Source organism: Ovis aries, chromosome 12 (assembly GCF_016772045.2).
Source record: "Ovis aries strain OAR_USU_Benz2616 breed Rambouillet chromosome 12, ARS-UI_Ramb_v3.0, whole genome shotgun sequence".
Lineage (NCBI taxonomy): Eukaryota > Metazoa > Chordata > Mammalia > Artiodactyla > Bovidae > Ovis > Ovis aries.
The window spans coordinates 41,022,680-41,038,880 of NC_056065.1; the positions used below are offsets into that span (position 1 = coordinate 41,022,680).

Sequence of the window (16,201 nt, forward strand, 5' to 3'; positions counted from 1 at the left end):
GAAGGAGGGGAAATAGATGCCTGGCAGCAAAGCACAGGCCTCTGGTTACCCTGGAAGGCAAATTTTATTCCCATTTTACAGATGAGGAAAGTGAGGCCCCAAGATGATAAGGCACTAGGCCAAAGTCACATAATTGTGGAGTCTGGGATGTGTCCCAGGTCTGCCAGCTCCAAAACTAAAGGCTCCTACCAGTTGGCCAAGTCACAGTGGATGTATTTTGGAAATAACTGCTTACATATTTGCTCAAAGCTGCACTAATTTCTTCTATGCAGGGATGCTTTGTTTTCTAATCAAAAAGTCTCTCTGGGCAGACTTTAGGTTCAACTGTACTTGCCTCCAGCCAGTATTCTTGCCTGGAGAACACCATGGACAGAGTAGCCTGGCGGCCTACAATCCATGGGGTCGCAAAGAGTAGGACACAACTGAGTGACTGAGCACGCACACACTCACGTCCAATCCTGTTTATCTGCTGTGGGGCTCTCAGTCCCTGTATTTGACCAAATCCCCTTAGCAATCTTGTTGATTGGAAAGAGGTCAGATACAGACCCTGAGCTGGAGGAATGGACAGTCTAAAGGGGAGATGGATAAGAAAGTGGACAATTATACTGTGATTGGGGCTATGAAGTATAGGGCTGGCACATCTAACCACCACTAGAGGCTCAGGGATGGCTTCCTGAAGGATGATGGGTGTTTGCTAGGTGAAGCGGTGTGAGAGGACCATCCAGGCAGTGGGCAGGGCATGGGTAAGCATACAGAAATGGGGAAGTTTAGGGAGGCAAGTGAATAGTAATACATCAGTCTGGAGTATACAATCCATGAAGGGAAGAAAGTAGTGATAAGTTTAGAGGGTTAGGGTTTATGGGTTCACCTCAGTTCAGTTGAGTTGCTCAGTAGTGCCTGACTCTTTGCAACCCCATGGATGCAACATGCCAGGCCTCCCTGTCCATCACCAACTCCGGGAGTTTACTCAAACTCATGTCCATCGAATCGGTGATACCATCCAACCATCTCATCCTCTGTCATCCCCTTCTCCTCCCACCTTCAATCTTTCCCAGCATCAGGATCTTTTCCAATGAGTCTGTTTTTCACGTCAGGTGGCCAAAGTATTGGAGTTTCAGCTTCAGCATCAGTCCTTCCAATGAATATTCAGGACTGATTTCCTTTAGGATGGACTGGTGGGATCTCCTTGCAGTCCAAGGGACTCTCAAGAGTCTTCAACACCACAGTTCAAAAGTTTCAATTCTTTGGCGCTCAGCTTTCTTTATAGTCCAACTCTCACATCCATACATGACCACTGGAAAAACCACAGCTTTGACCAGACAGACCTTTGTTGTTGGTCATAGCTTTTCTTCCAAGGAACAAGCATCTTTTAATTTCATGGCTGCAATCACCATCTACAGTGATTTTGGAGCCCAAGAAAATAAAGTCTGTCACTGTTTCCACTGTTTCCCCATCTATTTGCCATGAAGTGATGGGACCAGATGCCATGATCTTAGTTTTCTGAATGTTGAGTTTTAAGCCAGCTTTTTCATTCTCCTCTTTCACTTTCATCAAGAGGCTCTTTAGTTCCTCTTCGCTTTCTGCCATAAGGGTGGTGTTATCTGCATATCTGAGGTTTTTGATTTTTCTCCTAGCAATTTTGATTCCAGCTTGTACTTCATCCAGCCCAGCTTTTCTCATGATGTACTCTGCGTATAAGTTAAATAAGCAGGGTGACAATATACAGCCTTGACGTACTCCTTTTCCTATTTGGAACCGGTCTGTTGTTCCATGTCCAGTGCTAACTATTGCTTCCTGACCTGCATACATATTTCTCGGGAGGCAGGTCAGGTGGTCTGGTATTCCCATCTCTTTCAGAATTTTCCACAGTTTGTTGTGGTCCACACAGTCAAATGTTTTGGCATAGTCAATAAAGAAGAAGTAGACGTTTTTCTGGAACTCTCTTGCTTTTACGGAGATCCATTAGATGTTGGCAATGTGATCTCTGGTTCTTCTGCCTTTTCTAAATCCAGTTTGAACATCTGGAAGTTCACAGTTCACATACTGTTGAAGCCTGGCTTGGAGAATTTTGAGCATTACTTTGCTAGTGTGTAAGATGAGTACAATTGTGCAGTAGTTTGAGCATTCTTTGGCATTGCCTTTCTTTGGGATTGGAATGAAAACTGACATTTTCCAGTCCTGTGGCCACTGCTGAGTGTTCCAAATTTGCTGGCATATTGAGTGCAGCACTTTCACAGCATCATCTTTCACGATTTGAAATAGTTCAACTGGAATTCCATCACCTCTGCTAGCTTTGTTCATAGTGATGCTTCCTAAGGCTCACTTGACTTTGCATTCCAGGATGTCTGGGTATAGGTGAGTGATCACACCATCGTGGTTATCTGGGTCTTGAAGATATTTTTTGTACAGTTCTTCTGTGTATTCTTGCCACCACTTCTTAATATCTTCTGCTTCTATTAGGTCCATACCATTTATGTCCTTTATTGTGCCCATCTTTGCATGAAATGTTCCCTTAGTAGCTCTAATTTTCTTGAAGAGCTCTCTAGTCTTTCCCATTCTGTTGTTTTCCTCTATTTCTTTGCATTGATCACTGAAGAAGGTTTTCTTGTCTCTCCTTGCTAGTCTTTGGGACTCTGCATTCAAATGGGTATATCTTCCCTTTTCTCCTTTGCCTTTTGCTTCTCTTCTTTTCACAGCTATTTGTAAGGCCTCCTCAGACAAACATTTTGCCTTTTTGCATTTCTTTTTCTTGGGGATGGTCTTGATCCCTGACAAAACATGGTCCACTGGAGAAGGGAATGGCAAACCACCTCAGTATTCTTGCCTTGAGAACCCCATTAACTATGAAAAAGCAAAAAGATAAGACACTGAAACATGAACTCCCCAGGTTGGAAGGTGCCCAATGTGCTACTGGTGATCAGTGGAGAACCCCAGAAAGAATGAAGAGATGGAGCCAAAGCAAAAACGATGCCCAGCTGTGGATGTGACTGGTGATGGAAGTAAAGTCCTGTGCTGTAAAGAGCAATATTGCATAGGAACCTGGAATGTCAGGTCCATGAATCAAGGCAAATTAGGAGTGGTCAAACAGGAGATGGCAAGAGTGAACATGGACATTTTAGGAATCAGTGAACTAAAATGGACTGGAACGGGCGAATTTAACTCAGATGACCATTATACCTACTACTGCGGGCAAGAATCCCTTAGAAGAAATGGAGTAGCCATCATAGTCAACAAAAGTCTGAAATGCAGTACTTGGATGCAATCTCAAAAATGATAGAGTGATCTCTGTTCGTTCCCAAGGCAAACCATTCAATATTATAGTAATCCAAGTCTATGCCCCAACCACTAATGCTGAAGAAGCTGAACAGTTCTATGAAGCCCTACAAGACCTTCTAGAACTAACACCCAAAAAGATGTCCTTTTCATTACAGAGGGCTGGAATGCAAAAGTATGAAGTCAAGAAATACCTGGAGTAACGGGCAAATTTGGAGTACAGAATGAATCAGGGCAAAGGCTAATAGAGTTTTGCTAAGAGACCACACTGGTCATAGCAAACACCCTCTTCTAACAACACAAGAGAAGACTCTACACATGGACATCATCAGATGGTCAACACTGATATCAGACTGATTATATTTTTTGCAGCCAAAGATGGAGAAGCTCTATATAGTCAGCTAAAACAAGACTGGGAGCTGACTGTGGCTTAGATCATGAACTCCTTATTGCCAAATTCAGACTTAAATTGAAGAAAGTGGGGAAAACCACTAGACTATTCAAAAGACAGAAAGTAAGAAAGTGAAGTCACTCAGTCGTGTCTAACTCTTTGCGACCCCATGGACTGCAGCCTACTAGGCTCCTCCGTCCATGGGATTTTCCAGGCAAAAGTACTAGAGTGGGTTGCTATTTCCTTCTCCAGGGGATCTTCCCAACCCAGGGATTGAACCTGGGTAGGCAGATGCTTTACCGTCTGAGCCACCAGGGAAGCTCTAGACCATTCAGGTATGACATAAATCAAACCCCTTATGCTTATACAGTGGAAGTGAGAAATAGATTCAAAGGATTAGATCTGATAGAGTGCCGGAAGAACTATGGATGGAGATTTGCGACATCGTACAGGAGGCAGAGGAGGGAGGGTTCACCTCACTGACCCGTAAAAAGCAAGGGGGTAGATGGGCTCTGGCCCTAATCCATGGCAATGATAACTTTACAGGCAGTAATTCCTCCCATGGATAGATCACTTTCTCTCACCTGGTTACCATCATAACTTTATCCAGTCTTCACAGCTTCCCCCAAAACCAAGGAGGACAGTTCACGACCCTGTTTTACAAAAGTAGAAACAGACACAGTGAAAGAGACTTGCCAGAAGTCACTGAAACCTTGCAGCGTTGACACACTCACCCACTGGCAGGTTAATTATCACCTCTGCTAGTATGTGAAGGGGAGTGCTGGAAATCAGAGCTCCCAGTTGCCTGCAAGCACCAGAGGAATCAACATGAGTGCTGGTGGCCAGGGCAGGGTGGGATGGGGTGGGGCTGAGCAGGGGAAGACTCCTGAGAGATGACCAGACGAGAGTGAGTGGGTGAGTTCAGGAGAGAAAAGCTGTGGCCTCTCTCAAAGGAAAACTTTGAGAAAAAGCAACTAAGCAGCATTTTGGGGGGTGGGCACTGGATGTGGGAAAAGTAGCGAGTGGGCTGGGAGTTAGGGGACCTGTGTTCCATCTCCAGGTCTGTCATTATCATTGTGTAACTTTCAACAAGTGAGTTAAGTATATACACTTTAGGTTCCCACCTGTAAAATGGGTCTAATAAACCTTCCAGCTTTGGGAGACAGTTAGGAATTCCCACGAAATAAATGACTATGTGAAAGTGTTTTGATAAATTAGAAACCTTCTCCATACCCAAGGGGGAATCGTTTGTATAGTGTACCTGGAGACAAGGGAATGTAAATCAGGGCTTCTAAACATGGGCTCCAGGGATAGCATTCAGGAGATCTGCAAAGCTGGATTGAAAAAAAAATATTTTCACTAAGTTCTAACTGAAATTCAGCCTTTCCTTCCATGATTAACTTTGGCATTTGCATCATTGTCAGTCATCACAGACACATTCATGACATGCCCAGGGGTGGCAAGCACCTTGAAATATTGTTCATGTTCATTATGGACTTTGAAATTATGGTAGTCATGAGATTTGCCTCTAGATTTCAGTATTTCATCTATTAATACAGAGGCACATGTGTTACCAATCACAAATTTGTTTTAAAAAATCTATTCAAACCTTTAAAATTATGAATCATGTTTGACATACACATAAGTAGACCTAATGGAATAAAGAAACTCTGTGTGCCCTGGTGGCTCAGTGGTAAAGAATCTGCCTGCAGTGCAGGAGACCAGGGTTCGATTCCGGGGTTGGGAAGATCCCTTGGAGAAGGACATGGCAACCCACTCGAGTACTCTTGCCTGGAGAGTCCCCATGGACAGAGGAGCCTGGCAAGCTACAGTCCATAGGTTCCCCCAGGGTTGGACACGACTGAAGTGACTAAGCAGCTGTGTGCCCATCGTCAAGTCCAACAACCATCAACTGCTTCTCTCCCACTCACATTATTACCTTTTTCATAAATAATATTTTTGTGGGGCACAATTTTTGCAGTCCTATAATTTTGAAGCAAACCCAAGATATAATAATTTCATTTCATCTGTAGATATTTCTGTATGTACTTCTAAGGAGGTTACAACAAAAACCGTAACCACAATATGATAATCATATCCAAAATCCTCCAATAATTCCTTAAAATCATCAAAGACCCACTAAGATTAAAAAACAAAGACATCTCACAAATATAATAAATTTTGAAAATACTGTTTGTTTTAACCAGGATCCCATTAAGTTCTGCACAGTGAGACAGGTTGCTTTTAACTCTGTTTTAACATATGTTTCCCTTTCTTCTCTCTCTGTTCTTGCAATTTATTCATTGAAGAAATCTGGTGGTTTGCTCCAAACAGCTCCTTGCAGTAAGGACTTTGCTGGTTGCATCCATCCCCCCTCCCCCCGCCCCCCTTGCTGCAGAAAAGCTCCACTGTGCTCTGCTCTTCTGTTAATTGGTAGTCAGATCTAGTCTTGATCAGATTCAACTTCAATTTTTCCTGGCAAGATTACTTAATGGGAGCAGAACGCTCTTTCACCTGGGGGCATAGAATATCTAGTTCTCTCTTTCTCTGACCTTAGCAGCTGATTGTCTAGATCTGTCTGGGCATGGCTGACTCCAGCCATGAGCCAGGAAACATAGCATCTTGAAGAGGTTCCCAAGAACCAGACAGCCATTTCTCCAAGGAGACAGCTTTCAATCGAGAATGGTGTTTGGAGAATGTAATCTGGGTGCTAGAAGCGCTCATTACAACAGGGTTGTTTGTTTGTTTGTTTGTTTTGCCAAAGTTGAACAAGCAAGTTAAAATCCCCGTGTTAGGTAGACACCCAGCCTTCGGAGCCCAAGAAATCACTGGCCACCAGCATTTAGTTCTACTTAAACAGATTTGGCTGTGAGAGGAGCAGTTTGTCTAAGGGAGAGGAAAGTAAGTTACCCTCCCCAGTGGAGCAGGGCTAGACTGTGGGCAGTTCCCTTAGGCTCCCTGTGCTTGGTGTCCTGGTTCTCTACAAAAGAATATCAAAAGGCCCTGGAAAGGGGTAATCCCCACAACCCTGTTTCAGCCTCAGAGAGGCTCCCTGCACATGACCACAGGGAGGAGCCCGGAAAGCAAAGGAATGGAACCCAAGGAATGAACTTAGGGATGGATTCTCTCCTTCCTTTACTGGGGCAGACATGGCTGGTTTTCTTCTCCAGTATTCACTCTCTAAGATGATACCACTCTAATGGCAGAAAGTCGAGGAACTAAAGAGCCTCTTGATGAGACTGAAAGAGGAGAGAGAGTGAAAGAGCTGGCTTAAAAGTCGACATTTAAAAAAACTAAGGTCGTGGCATCCTGTCTCATCACTTTATGGCAAATAAAAGGGGGGAAAGCAGAAGCAGCAACAGATTTTATTTTCTTGGGCTCCAAAATCACTGCAGATGGTGATTGCAGCCATGAAATTAAAAGATGCTTGCTCCTTGGCAGAAAAGCTATGACCAACCTAGACAGCATATTAAAAAGCAGAGACATTACTTTTCAACAAAGGTCTGTCTGGTCAAAGCTATGGTTTTTCCAGTAGTCATGTACGGATGTGAGAGTTGGACCATAAAGAAGGCTGATCCCCAAAGAACTGATGCTTTCAAATTGCAGTGGTGAAGACTCTTGAGAGTCCCTTGGATTGCAGTGGCATCAAACTAGTCAATTTTTTTTTTTTTTTTTGGTACCACCAAGATTGGTCTCCTTTGAAATCTTGCAAACCCAGAATCTTATAATTTCAAAGATATTTCTTGTCTTAGGGGATTAGGATAGGACAGCAATAGAAAAAATATTGATCCTTTCTTTGCTCTTTAAGTTTTAGAAGTATTTTTGATATTGTTATCTTTTTTTTTTAGGTTAATTTCTCTTGTATTTATTTATTTATTTTTAATTTTAAAATCTTTAATTCTTTTTTTTCTAATAGTTTTATTTATTTATTTAGTTAGTTTTTTCTTTTTGAAATTTTAAAATCTTTAATTCTTACATGCGTTCCCAAACATGAACCCCCCTCCCACCTCCCTCCCCATAACATCTCTCTGGGTCATCCCCATGCACCAGCCCCAAGCATCCTGTATCCTGCGTCAGACATAGACTGGCGATTTGATTCTTACATGATAGTATACATGTTAGAATGCCATTCTCCCAAATCATCCCACCCTCTCCCTCTCCCTCTGAGTCCAAAAGTCTGTTATACACATCTGTGTCTTTTTGCTGTCTTGCATACAGGGTCGTCATTGCCATCTTTCTAAATTCCATATATATGTGTTAGTATACTGTATTGGTGTTTTTCTTTCTGGCTTACTTCACTCTGTATAATCGGCTCCAGTTTCATCCATCTCATCAGAACTGATTCAAATGAATTCTTTTTAACGGCTGAGTAATACTCCATTGTGTATATGTACCACAGCTTTCTTATCCATTCATCTGCTGAGGGACATCTAGGTTGTTTCCATGTCCTGGCTATTATAAACAGTGCTGCAATGAACATTGGGGTACACGTGTCTCTTTCAATTCTGGTTTCCTCGGTGTGTATGCCCAGCAGTGGGATTGCTGGGTCATAAGGTAGTTCTATTTGCAATTTTTAAAGGAATCTCCACACTGTTCTCCATAGTGGCTGTACTAGTTTGCATTCCCACCAACAGTGTAGGAGGGTTCCCTTTTCTCCACACCCTCTCCAGCATTTATTGCTTGCAGATTTTTGGATCGCAGCCATTCTGACTGGTGTGAAGTGGTACCTCATTGTGGTTTTGATTTGCATTTCTCTAATAATGAGTGATGTTGAACATCTTTTCATGTGTTTGTTAGCCATCCGTATGTCTTCTTTGGAGAAATGTCTATTTAGTTCTTTGGCCCATTTTTTGATTGGGTTGTTTATTTTTCTGGAATTGAGCTGCATAAGTTGCTTGTATATTTTTGAGATTAGTTGTTTGTCAGTTGCTTCATTTGCTATTATTTTCTCCCATTCAGAAGGCTGTCTTTTCACCTTGCTTATATTTTCCTTTGTTGTGCAGAAGCTTTTAATTTTAATTAGATCCCATTTGTTTATTTTTGCTTTTATTTCCAGAATTCTGGGAGGTGGATCATAGAGGATCCTGCTTTGATTTATGTCTGAGAGTGTTTTGCCTATGTTCTCCTCTAGGAGTTTTATAGTTTCTGGTCTTACATTTAGATCTTTAATCCATTCTGAGTTTATTTTTGTGTGCGGTGTTAGAAAGTGATCTAGTTTCATTCTTTTACAAGTGGTTAACCAGTTTTCCCAGCACCACTTGTTAAAGAGATTGTCTTTACTCCATTGTATATTCTTGCCTCCTTTGTCAAAGATAAGGTGTCCATAGGTGTGTGGATTTATCTCTGGGCTTTCTATTTGGTTCCATTGATCTATATGTCTGTCTTTGTGCCAGTACCATGCTGTTTTGATGACTGTGGCTTTGTAGTAGAGCCTGAAGTCAGGCAAGTTGATTCCTCCAGTTCCATTCTTATTTCTCAAGCTTGCTTTGGCAATTCGAGGTTTTTTGTATTTCCATACAAATCTTGAAATTATTTGTTCTAGTTCTGTGAAAAATATGGCTGGTACCTTGATAGGGATTGCATTGAATTTGTAAATTGCTTTGGGTAGTATACTCATTTTCACTATATTGATTCTTCTGATCCATGAACATGGTATATTTCTCCATCTATTAGTGTTCTCTTTGATTTCTTTCATCAGTGTTTTATAGTTTTCTATATATAGGTCTTTAGTTTCTTTAGATAGATATATTCCTAAGTATTTTATTCTTTTCATTGCAATGGTGAATGGAATTGTTTCCTTAATTTCTTTTTCTGCTTTTTCATTATTAGTGTATAGGAATGCAAGGGATTTCTGTGCGTTGATTTTATATCCTGCAACTTTACTATATTCATTGATTAGCTCTAGTAATTTTCTGGTGGAGTCTTCAGGGTTTTCTATGTAGAGGATCATGTCATCTGCAAACAGTGAAAGTTTTACTTCTTCTTTTCCAATTTGGATTCCTTTTATTTCTTTTTCTGCTCTGATTGCTGTGGCCAAAACTTCCAGAACTATGTTGAATAGTAGTGGTGAAAGTGGGCACCCTTGTCTTGTTCCTGACTTTAGGGGAAATGCTTTCAATTTTTCACCATTGAGGATAATGTTTGCTGTGGGTTTGTCATAGATAGCTTTTATTATGTTGAGGTATGTTCCTTCTATTCCTGCTTTCTGGAGAGTTTTTATCATAAATGGATGTTGAATTTTGTCAAAGGCCTTCTCTGCATCTATTGAGATAATCATATGGTTTTTATTTTTCAATTTGTTAATGTGGTGAATTACATTGATTGATTTGCGGATATTGAAGAATCCTTGCATCCCTGGGATAAAGCCCACTTGGTCATGGTGTATGATCTTTTTAATGTGTTGTTGGATTCTGACTGCTAGAATTTTGTTGAGGATTTTTGCATCTATGTTCATCAGTGATATTGGCCTGTAGTTTTCTTTTTTTGTGACATCTTTGTCAGGTGTTGGTATTAGGGTGATGGTGGCCTCATAGAATGAGTTTGGAAGTTTACCTTCCTCTGCAATTTTCTGGAAGAGTTTGAGTAGGATAGGTGTTAGCTCTTCTCGAAATTTTTGGTAGAATTCAGCTGTGAAGCCGTCTGGACCTGGGCTTTTGTTTGCTGGAAGATTTCTGATTACAGTTTCAATTTCCGTGCTTGTGATGGGTCTGTTAAGATTTTCTATTTCTTCCTGGTTCAGTTTTGGAAAATTGTACTTTTCTAAGAATTTGTCCATTTCTTCCACGTTGTCCATTTTATTGGCATACAACTGCTGATAGTAGTCTCTTATGATCCTTTGTATTTCTGTGTTGTCTGTTGTGATCTCTCCATTTTCATTTCTAATTTTATTGATTTGATTTTTCTCTCTTTGCTTCTTGATGAGTCTGGCTAATGGTTTGTCAATTTTATTTATCCTTTCAAAGAACCAGCTTTTGGCTTTGTTGATTTTTGCTATGGTCTCTTTTGTTTCTTTTGCATTTATTTCTGCCCTAATTTTTAAGATTTCTTTCCTTCTACTAACTCTGGGGTTCTCCAATTCTTCCTTTTCTAGTTGCTTTAGTTGTAGAGTTAGGTTATTTATTTGACTTTTTTCTTGTTTCTTGAGGTATGCCTGTATTGCTATGAACTTTCCTCTTAGCACTGCTTTTATAGTGTCCCACAGGTTTTGGGTTGTTGTGTTTTCATTTTCATTAGTTTCTATGCATATTTTGATTTCTTTTTTGATTTCTTCTGTGATTTGTTGGTTATTCAGAAGTGTGTTGTTCAACCTCCATATGTTGGAATTTTTAGTAGTTTTTCTCCTGTAATTGAGATCTAATCTTAATGCATTATGGTCAGAAAAGATGCTTGGAATGATTTCGATTTTTTTGAATTTATCAAGTTTAGATTTATGGCCCAGGATGTGATCTATCCTGGAGAAGGTTCCATGAGCACTTGAGAAAAAGGTGAAATTCATTGTTTTGGGGTGAAATGTCCTATAGATATCAATTAGGTCTAACTGATCTAATGTATCATTTAAAGTTTGCGTTTCGTTGTTAATTTTCTGTTTAGTTGATCTGTCCATAGGTGTGAGTGGGGTATTAAAGTCTCCCACTATTATTGTGTTATTGTTGATTTCCCCTTTCATACTTGTTAGCATTTGTCTTACATATTGCGGTGCTCCTATATTGGGTGCATATATATTTATAATTGTTATATCTTCTTCTTGGATTGATCCTTTGATCATTATGTAGTGTCCTTCTTTGTCTCTTTTCACAGCCTTTGTTTTAAAGTCTATTTTATCGGATATGAATATTGCCACTCCTGCTTTCTTTTGGTCTCTATTTGCGTGGTATATCTTTTCCAGCCCTTCACTTTCAGTCTGTATGTGTCCCTTGTTTTGAGGTGGGTTTCTTGTAAGCAGCATATAGAGGGGTCTTGTTTTTGTATCCATTCGGCTAGTCTTTGCCTTTTGGTTGGGGCATTCAACCCATTTACATTTAAGGTAATTATTGATAAGTATGATCCCGTTACCATTTACTTTATTGTTTTGGGTTCAGGTTTATACACCCTTTTTGTGTTTCCTGTCTAGAGAATATCCTTTAGAATTTGTTGGAGAGCTGGTTTGGTGGTGCTGGAATTCTCTCAGCTTTTGCTTGTCTGTAAAGCTTTTGATTTCTCCTTCGTATTTGAATGAGATCCTTGCTGGGTACAGTAATCTGGGCTGTAGGTTATTGTCTTTCATCACTTTAAGTATGTCTTGCCATTCCCTCCTGGCCTGAAGAGTTTCTATTGAAAGATCAGCTGTTATCCTTATGGGAATCCCCTTGTGTGTTATTTGTTGTTTTTCCCTTGCTGCTTTTAATATTTGTTCTTTGTGTTTGATATTTGTTAATTTGATTAATATGTGTCTTGGGGTGTTTCGCCTTGGGTTTATCCTATTTGGAACTCTCTGTGTTTCTTGGACTTGGGTGATTATTTCCTTCCCCATTTTAGGGAAGTTTTCAACTATTATCTCCTCAAGGATTTTCTCATGATCTTTCTTTCTGTCTTCTTCTTCTGGGACTCCTATAATTCGAATGTTGGAGCGTTTCATATCGTCCTGGAGGTCTCTGAGATTGTCCTCATTTCTTTTAATTCGTTTTTCTTGTTTCCTCTCTGATTCATTTATTTCTACCATTCTATCTTCTATTTCACTAATCCTATCTTCTGCCTCCGTTATTCTACTATTTGTTGCCTCCAGAGTGTTTCTGATCTCATTTATTGTGTTATTCATTATATTTTGACTCTTTTTTATTTCTTCTAGGTCCTTGTTAAACCTTTCTTGCATCTTCTCAATCCTTGTCTCTAGGCTATTTATCTGTGATTCCATTTTGACTTCAAGATTTTGGATCATTTTCACTATCAATATTCGGAATTCCTTCTCAGGTAGATTCCCTATCTCTTCCTCTTTTGTTTGGTTTGGTGGGCAACTCTCCTGTTCCTTTACCTGCTGAGTATTCCTCTGTCTCTTCATCTTGGTTATATTGCTGCGTTTGGGGTGGCCTTTTTATATTCTGGTAATTTGTGGAGTTCTCTTTATTATGGAGCTTCCTCACTGTGGGTGGGGTTCTATCAGTGGCTTGTCAAGGTTTCCTGGTTAGGGAGGCTTGTGTTGGAGTTCTGGTGGGTGGAGCTGGGTTTCTTCTCTCTGGAGTGCAGTGGAGTGACCAGTAACGGGTTATGAGACATCAAAGGTTTTGGAATAATTTTGAGCTGCCTGTATATTGAAGCTCAGGCTAGTGTTCCTGTGTTGCTGGAGAATTTGCGTGGTATGTCTTGTTTTGGAACTTGTTGGCCCTTGGGTGGAGGTTGGTTTCAGCGTAGGTATGAAGGCATTTGATGAGCTCCTATTGCTTAATGTTCCCTGAATTCAAGAGTTCTCTAATGTTTTCAGGCTTTGGATTTAAGCCTCCTGCTTCTGGTTTTCAGTTTTATTTTTACAGTAGCCTCTAGACTTCTCCATCTATACAGCACCGATGATAAAACATCTAGGTTAAAGATGAAAAGTTTCTCCACATTGAGGGACACTCAGAGAGGTTCAATGAAATTTTCAAGGTTGTCAGGGTAGGCAGGAGGCTGGAGAACCAGGGCAGAGTTGACGCTGCAGCTCAAAAATCCTCAGGCAGTCTGCGGGCAGAATTCCCTCCTCCTTGGGAAAGGCCAGGGCCGCCCAGGGGGCTCAGTGGTAAAGAACACACCTGAGAAAGACCACGGACAGAGGAACCTGGCGGGCTGTAGTCCGTGGGCTTGCAAAGAGTCAGACATGAACTGAACACAACCCAAACTAGTCAATTTTAGAGGAAATCGTCCCTAAATATTCATTGGAAGGACTGTTGCTGAAGCTCCAATATTTTGGCCACCAGATGCAAAGAGCTGACTCATTGGAAAAACACCTTGATGCTGGGAAAGACTGAGGGCAGGAGGAGAAAGGGGAACAGAGGACGACATGGTTTACCAGTACCACCAACTCAATCTGAGTTGAGTCATGAATCTGAGCAAATTCCTGGGAGATAGTGAAAGACATGGAGAAGGCAATGGCACCCCACTCCAGTACTCTTGCCTGGAAAATCCCATGGATGGAGGAGCCTTGTAGGCTGCAGTCCATGGGGGCGCGAACAGTCGAACATGACTGAGCGACTTCACTTTCACTTTTCACTTTCATGCATTGGAGAAGGAAATGGCAACCCACTCCAGTGTTCTTGCCTGGAGAATCCCCAGGACGGGGGAGCCTGGTGGACTGCCGTCTATGGGGTCACACAGAGTCGGACACGACTGAAGCGACTTAGCAGCAGCAGCAGTGAAAGACAGGGAAGCCTGGCATCCTGCAGTCATGGCGGGGGAAGTGGGGGCGCGGGAAGGGTGTCACAGAGTCAGACACCATTTAGCGACTGAACATTACCTCTCTTTCTCCTGTACGCGTCCTAGGCCGATTGGGTCGTGTCGGACTCTTTGGGATGCTATGGACTTGTAGCCCACCAGGTTGCTCTGTTCATGGGATTCTCCACGCAAGACTACTGGAATGGGTTACCAAGCCCTTCTTCAGGGGATTTTCGTGACCCAGGTATCCACCACGTGTCTCAAGTCTCCTGCATTTGCCGGCGTGTTTATTACCGCCAGCGCAAATCTCGCAAAGCTCCTGGCTGCCTAGGGGAAAGACTACATTTCCCAGCCTACCTTGCAGCTAAGCTGTGACCAGGAAGCTCAGTTCTGGCCAATGAGATAGGTTAAACAACTTACTTCCTGGCGTGTTTTGTTAAGTCTGTTATAAGCACCATCAAAAAATTCTTTCTTGACGCCTAAATTTAAACAAATAGATTTAAAATTTCGTCTCCCAGTTTTAAAACGAAACTATCTCATCATTAAAAACCCACAAATATACTACAGGAAAAGCAATGAGTTTACAGTTTTTAAAATTTAATTTTAAACGCACCCATATCTGTCTGTCCAGTACTCTTGCCGGGAAACTCCCATGGACGAAGGAGTGCCTGGTAGGCTGCAGTCCATGGGGTCGCTAGGAGTCGGACACGACTGAGAGAACTTCAGGGACGACAGAGCTTGGTGGATTGCCGTTTATGGGACTGCACAGAGTCGGATAACAACTAAAGCGACTTACCAACAGTACTATATCGGTCTGGGGATGGCTGGAGAAATATCACCGACTGAATAACGTAACAGAGCTGCTTACTTAAGTTTCTTTTATTCGTTCCGAACATACACTAAACTTCACTCATCTACTCTATAGTCAAAACTAAGCAATAACAAGCTCGGTCTATTTTTTTAACACCATAAGTAGCCTTGCAAAAGCAAGGCCTCAAAAAATTGAGTAAAAACTCAGAATTGTTCCTCTCCACGGAAATCTTTAGTAAAAGGCGAAAGATTTATACGATCTGAAGAGAAACCAGAGTATGCCTCGAGTTCGGGGCACGCATTGCTCAGGTAACAGTTACTCCTAACACAGTAAGAGTGATTATTTGACTTGCAGAGCCATTCGTATCTTTCTTTTCTCAGACAATTCTATGAAAGTATTCTCACTTCTTGGGGAAAATAGCTCAAAGAAAAAGAAGAATATAGCCACTTTTAGATCGAAAAATTGTCCTAGGTGCAGTGCATTGTGGGTATGCAAATATGACTCAGTCGTCACGCCCCTGTTTCCGGAAATTCCTTAAATAGTTCATTCCTCCTGTGCGGGACAAAGACCACCACCAGAGGGCAGAGCCGAGGCGAGACTTAGAAGGTTAGAGACCTGAGCCTGATTGAGCTACAAAAAGACTGTTTTAGGTGTGAAGCGGGGGTGGGGTGGGGCATGAGCGTTCAGTCGTGTTCCACTCTTAACGACTCCGTAGACTGTACCCCGCCAGGCTCCTCTGTCCATAGAATATTTTCTGTTTATCATTTTTGCCAAGCAAAAGTATTTTAAAAATGGACCCAAATGATCAAATATAGAAAATCATACCTGGGGAAAAAGTGTACTTTACACAATGAAAGTAAAATCTGAAATCACATGAACAGCTAGCAATAGGCAATTAACTAAATTGTGGTAGGTCAATAAAATGCACCATTCTGAAGCCACTAAAATGTTTTTCTCCAAAGAATATATAATATATGAATATATTTACCATTTTTTCAGTTAAAAAGAAAGATATAAAAGTATATTCCAGTTAGGTAGAAAAAAGATGTGTGTGTATATGAACGGCTTGAGAATAAACATTAAAATGTTAATAAACAATTGATTCCCAGCGATAAGTAAGCTGCTGCTGCTGCTGCTAAGTCGCTTCAGTCGTGTCCGACTCTGTGTGACCCCATAGACGGCAGCCCACCAAGCTCCCCGGTCCCTGGGATTCTCCAGGTAAGAGCACTGGAATGGGTTGCCATTTCCTTCTCCAATGCATAAAAGTGAAAAGTGAACGTGAAGTCGCTCAGTCGTGTCCGACTGTTCGCGCCCCCATGGACTGCAGCCTAGGAGGCTCCTCCGTCCAT

The 16,201-nt window shown here is 41.5% G+C and overlaps 1 non-coding gene across 1 annotated transcript; it reads right to left on the reverse strand.

Moving 5' to 3' along the window:
• Positions 1–15,015: 15,015 nt before the first annotated feature.
• On the reverse strand, positions 15,016–15,131 carry LOC114117388 (U5 spliceosomal RNA). The gene has a single exon (XR_003591088.1). It is a non-coding gene; the product is annotated as a U5 spliceosomal RNA (small nuclear RNA).
• Between the last annotated feature and the right edge of the window lie 1,070 nt (positions 15,132–16,201).